Here is a 6,936-nt window from a genome sequence, read left to right on the forward strand (position 1 = left end):
ATGGGCAAAAGAGGTGGAAATTGTGGCCACCATCATAGATTGGTCAGGGATGTTCACTGCCTTTCCTGAATGACAGAAGAAAGGCTGAATCTAGGTGTATCTAATTTCCAATGAATACTGATGATTTTTGTTAGGGAATTTTAAGGAATTTCTTGAAATTTGAAAATACCCTCCTTATTATGCACTAGCTTACTGAAGACAAACATGTTCCCATCGGTTGTGCAGCAAACTAGTAGAAAAGTATTCTATTTTCCTAGTGGTCCTTAGAGTGTGTAATTCTGCAGCAGAATAGCAGTAGACAGGAAGCGTTCCTGGAAGGGGGTGATGTGTGATGGTTAGTCTTAACTGTCTACTTGGCTAGCCTATAGTACCCAGTTATTTAATCAAACTCTAATCTAGGTGTTGCTGTGAAGGCATTTTGTGGATGTGATAAATTCAGAGAATCTAACATGCTTGATAATTTGGAAAATGCTCTTGAGCAGAATTCTAACTGCTTTATAAAGAACTTTGGGAGACTTGATTATCCACAAAGCTCACACAAATACATGTTCATTCTATACAGAAGGATGAAACGAGAAAAAAACTGAATGATTTCTCCCCAAACAACTTAAAATGGTAGACTACCAAATAGTTGGTCCCTTAATTTTATTCACTTCCAAATTTTGTTTAGAACTGTAGCAACAGGTATAAATACCTCATAAAAATTAATACCATGAGCTATTTTGTAGAAAGGAAATTAATTCACATATATTACCACATGGAAGTTCCAAATGGTAAAGCTCTTTCTGGGAAAAGGTTATTTGTAATGACCAAATTCGTCACTGTTTGGAATCTTGTAAAGGTCACAATAGAAAGTTTTCACTTGTTTTAAATAAAATTCTATATTTTAAAAATAAATATGCTTTTCTTCCATTTCATAGAAATATCAACGCTGTTTGCACTATAATTTACTTTTTGAGCCTCTGACATTTACCCAGCTGACTGTCTTTGGAGAACAATCTCTTGACTGAGAAGCACTTTAGGTTAAAAAAACTGTCAATTACAAATTACAGTTTGATGCATTGTAAACTGCAGGAAATCTTCAGTTTAAAGAATGACCTTGTTAAATGCTTTTGTACCTTCTACCTTTAACTTAAATCTAAAACACAGCTTTTGAATAAAAGTAGAATAATTTGCCTAACAAAGATATCATCAAAGAAGAGGAAAGCCTCAATTAAAAGAATAATTGTACTATAAACGTAATAGTAGAGTATTTCTAAGTTCATAAAATTTTGAAACAGATTTGAAATATTTTGAAAGCCTTAGTATTACAGGCTTATCTTGAGGCAAAATATATTTTATTCATGAAATAAGTAATTGGAACTATGAATTAGAATAGCAAGTTTATATAAATATATTTATATACACATATATGAACAATCATATATGCACATTCATATATATGATTTGAATTAATGCAATAATTGATATTTAATGATGAACGAATCATTAACAGAAATGAATATATAATTTATTAAGGTTCACATTTTCTAACTATTCTGATTTATTTTAATACCTAACCTTCATCAGCAAGATATATTCTCTAAAAGTAATTAAAGCATTTTCTAAGAGTAATTTAAAGCCATACTTAAAAAGAAAAAGAAAAAGTCAATGGGATATAAACGGATAACTAAAAATGAACCTATTTTCTCTTGTAATTATATATTTACAATTTTATGGTACAACCTAAATCTAGTTTATGAATTTACTATCATGTGCATTTACTAAAATTTCACCATAACATAAACTTGTAGTTCCATTATGCTTTCTTGAAAATATCTCAAAATTATTGAAATCATGACTTTTTAAAAAAAGAGTTTCTTTGACCTTTCACTTATATTCAATGAAATATCTGGAATGAATGACATGTAAATATTTTCATATTCACATGACAACACTCTCCAAATAAAATAAAGCAGGAATTAAATTCCTCTAACTTGGGATAAATTTGAGATTAAAAAGATGCTTGTGAACTCACTGATATGGACTAAGAATATTAAGTATACTCACAAAGGTAGAGTCTGGAAAATAGATTATCAGGAGATAGAAAGGAAGTATAGACTGGTGAGCCAATGCTCAGTCTGGACAGACCTATGATAAGGTGGATGGAGGTTGCTTGGCAGTGGGTAGGAGTGATGGTGGCGCAGCTTTGTGAGTGGGGTTGATGATGCTGGAAAGTGAGTGTGAGTGTGGTTAAGGGCTATCCATAGAGCTGGGGAGAGGGCTGGAAGAGGGAACAGGTGGACTCTGGGGAGGCTGAGGACTGTGTTGAGAATAAAATTGTGGGAGTGATCTTTTGACAGAAAAGGTTCACTGGTGCAGGTGTCAGTGGTGAGGGGATGTGTGGGTAAAGGTGCTCCCGAGGTGTGTCTCTATGGATTATGATTGTGTTCATATGGTCATAGGGTATGATCTCAATGCATGGAGACCCACACAATAACAAAATGTTAAATTCCCTTCCTAGGGAATCCTGCTACATTCTCTAATAGAGTGGCAAGTATCTCTAGAGTACATAGGAAATGCCTAATAGAAGAAAACAGACCAATATGCCAAGTCCTAGCTGTTGATGCTTGTATTTATGAACCACATTTGTGTAAAACTGAAATTTAGCCTAATATCTATTGCCTAAGAGTAACCTCCTGAAAACCACCTTATTACTCAAATGTGACCTCTCTCTAAGCCAAATTCAGCAAGTAAACTCACTACCCTCTCCCTGGCATGGGAAATGACTCCCTGAGATGAGTCTCCTTGGCACAAAGAGATTAATATCAAGTGCCAACCAGTGATGCATTTGGAAAAGAATTTGACCAAAAGGGAGAAATATTAAATAGAAAAGAGTTTTTACAGCTAAGAGATTTCAAAGTGAGCCAGGAGGTCATTTTGGGAGGTTACATTTATGCACATCTTTGGCAGATCTTACAAACTCCCACAGTAAACAAAGTCTCAAACAGGGCTCTGGAGACATCCAGACACTATAGAAAAGGGACACAACCCCATTAATTCAGAATATATGATAACCCTTTTCCCCAATAAAATAGACTCATTTATATTTCAGTACATATGATTCTTCTAACCCTTTTATTTGAAGCTATAATTAACACTATACCAGTTAAATATATGTCCCAGAGACTTAAATTTTGGTCTTTTCATATGTCACTTGAGCGCTGGATCTCAGCAGAGTTGTGGCCAATTCCAACTCTCCAATCCATCAGATTTGCTAAGGATGACTAATAAAATAATGATGATGAACAACCCACATCCCAAAAAGCAAATAATATCTATAGCTGTGAGCAAAACTTTTCCTTCCATCTGTCCCATAAAATCTAAGGCCCTCTCAATCTGAAACAAAGCAGGCATCTGTGGGAAAAAGAGTTTAAATTGTGTTTGAACTTTGTATGACCTGTTCCTTGTTATAAATGTTGCAGTTGTTCCCTATTATTGTAGATGACTTTGAAGTTCTGATAGCAAATAGCTGCTTGGTAGTTTCCAATAAATACGATTTGGAAACTAGGGTCGAGGATCTCAGTTCCAGAAACTGAGTCCCCTGGTCCCATCTTTATCTCCTCTCTTGTGTTTTTCTCTCTGTCCTTTATTTCATCAAGTTCTGTGTTGCCTTCCCTTTGAGCCAACCTATCACTGAGCTGATCTCAGCAACTGGCACCCAACATGGGGCCCAAAGGGAAACTCAGCAACTGGAACCTGAAAAGGGACCCAAAGGGAAGAAGGATCATTTTGAGCGAAACTAAAGTGGTTGTGATGGCGCAGAGCCCCGAGTGGTTTAGAAAGCCTTCAACGTCCTTGAGGGTTTGCTTGTATTTCCCCAGGAGACTGAGTTTGTCTTGTGTAGGTATCAGCTTGTAGGATAAAGCCAAACCATGGACTCCAAGAGATGATGAAAGTTCCTGTGGGACCCAGAACCTCCAATAGTGCAGATGGAGAGATGGACGCTGGAAATTGCACCACTGGGTCTCATGGCGAAGACTAGAATGGCTTTACATCAAAGTATCTAAACTACAGAACTTGTTCAAGCATGACACCATAAAGCAAGTATGGTTTGGGGAAGTCAAATTAAAATCAATGAAGAAATTAATTCTAGGTTAGAAGATTTGAAACTGCTTTTGTGCTTGTATATTCAATGTCAGTGTGTGTTGTAATTGTTTCAGTGTATGTTGTAATTGGTTTTGTGATTGTTCACTGTCAGTGCATACTCTGATACCTCCGGGTGATGATATAATTTGATTTAAAAAAAAAATTCTGAAAGACCTCTATTCAAATGGCCAAAAATTAAATAAGTGCTTATATTATTACCTAAGTTTAAAATGTTAATGAGATCTCTATAATAATAAAAAGTGTAAGTTTTTTTTTTTTTAAAGATTTTATTTTTATTTATTTAATTCCCCTCCCCTCCCCCGGTGGTCTGTTTTCTGTGTCTTTTTGCTGCGTCTTGTTTCTTTGTCCGCTTCTGTTGTCATCAGCGGCACAGGAAGTGTGGGCGGCGCCATTCCTCCGCAGGCTGCTCCCTCCTTCACGCTGGGCGGCTCTCCTTATGGGTGCACTCCTTGCGCGTGGGGCTCCCCTACGTGGGGGACACCCCTGTGTGGCACGGCACTCCTTGCGCGCATCAGCACTGTGCATGGGCCAGCTCCACACGGGTCAAGGAGGCCCAGGGCTTGAACCGCGGACCTCCCATGTGGTAGACGGACGCCCTAACCACTGGGCCAAAGTCCGTTTCCAAGTTTTTTTTTTTTTAAGATTTATTTTTTATTTATTTCTCACCCCCCCCCAGTTGTCTGCTCGCTGTATCCATTTGCTGTGTGTTCTTCTGTGACCGCTTCTATCCTTCACCGACACTGGGAATCTGTGTTTCTTTTTGTTGCATCATCTTGTTGTGTCAGCTCTCTGTGTGTGCAGCGCCATTCTTGGGCAGGCTGCATTTTTTCCCTTTGGGCGGTTCTCCTTACGGGGTGCACTCTTTTGCATGTGGGGCTCCCCTACACGGGAGACACCCCTGCGTGGCAGGGCATTCCTTGCGTGCATCAGCACTGCGTGTGGGCCAGCTCCACATAGGTCAAGGAGGCCCGGTGTTTGAACTGCAGATGTCCCATGTGGTAGGCAGACGCCCTGCTCTATCCATTGGGCCAGGTCCGCTTCCTTGTAAGGCTTGATTAATAGAATTACTATAAGTCTCTTCATAAATAATAGTTCTTGCTTAAATTGAAGTGAATAGTTTATTTTTCTTCATAGGATAAAATGAAAGATGTAAAAGTTAAGTGAATATTGAAAAAGGTAAAAAGTTTGTGGGAATGTTAACTGAAATGTTATAAGGTGTTTTTGTCCTAAAATAAAATGGTTAGTATGGAGATATGCAGGACAGAAATAGTATGCCTATAGCAAGTTGTAAAAGTATTGTGGTAGCATTCAGTGAGATAATGTGTTTTGTGAAAGTAAAATAAGCCTGAATAAATAAAAAAAGTGCAAAAACTGTGAAAAGGTCAACAATGGACTTTTGAAGTTCTATAAGGCTTTCTGCCCTGGACTGATGGCAATGAATCTGGCTGCATTGAAGAAACCTGGGGCAGTGATCCTACTAAGAAACATCAGAGTCTATGGTATTTTAAGGGTCCGGAATAGGCAAACAATTGGGACAAGCTGTAAGGTCCCTGCTACTCTATCAAATTATTAAATGTTGTTTGGTTGGGTAAGACAAAACCATACTCTCTGCTGTTTGATGTTTCCTTATGTTAATGAAGTTTGTAATATTGTTGGAATACTAAAAATCTTTCATCCCTCACTGAGATGTGTTAATTGAGAAAGGTCCTTCATGGGAGTAGGAGGACCTCCAGGAGGCTGCTTTAAAAAATAAAAAAAGAGGGAGAAGGTGGATATTGACTTAGCCTGTGAATTGGATGTGGCCAGCACTACTACTGGCCTATATAGCCTTGCCAGTTGGGAATTTTAAGCTCATGAAAAAATGAAAGTTTATTTATTTGATGTCTGGTAGTTGGAAGTCTTATTGTTTGTTGTTGCAGTTATGGATTATGTATAAAATGCTTGAATACTAATCAGAACTTTAATAATGAAACATTGTGTACTTAAGTGATTTGATGAACTGTAAGTGATATATAAATGTGCCTTGTTGAATGTATATGTAAATCTCGTTTTAGGTTTGAACAATCCTGGTACTGAGAAAAAATTTAATGAGTATTGTTCAAACCTAAAACTGAAAATACCATGCAGGAAGCTTTGTTAATCAGTGAAACATCATTTACGTAGATTTAGCAAAAACAAAAAGGGGGAAATGTGGAAAAAATAGTTTAAATTGTATTTGAACTTTGTATGAACTGTTCCTTATTGTAGATGTTACCGTTATTCCCTACCATGTAGATGGCTCTGTAATTCTGATAGCAAACAGCTGCTCAGTAGTTTCCAATAAATATGATGTGGAAGCTAGGGTCAAGGCTCTTATTTCCAGAAGTTCTGAATCTGCTGGCCCCATCTTTATCTCCTCTCTTGTGTCTTTCTGTTCCTTATTCATAAAGTTCCGTTGCCTTCCCTTCGAGCCAACCTATCACTAAGCTGATCTCAGCAATTCCTCAAGATTGAGGAATGAACAAATATAAGGGGGGAATACAACTATGAGCCAAAGCAGAATTATTACTGTTGTACCAACTGAAGAACTTGTAACACTGTTATGAAGATAGTGGTTACCAAAGGTTCTGAGGGGAGGGAGAGGGAAGAATAGAAGGACCATATGGCATTTTCAGAACATTGGAATTATTATATATGATACTGCAATGATGGATAAAGGCCATTATACATTTTTTCAAAACCTATAAAATTGTATGGTGCAAAGTGTGAACCATAATATAAACTATAAACCTTGGTTAGTAGCAATGC

The sequence above is a fragment of the Dasypus novemcinctus genome, chromosome 9 (assembly GCF_030445035.2).
Source record: "Dasypus novemcinctus isolate mDasNov1 chromosome 9, mDasNov1.1.hap2, whole genome shotgun sequence".
NCBI lineage: Eukaryota > Metazoa > Chordata > Mammalia > Cingulata > Dasypodidae > Dasypus > Dasypus novemcinctus.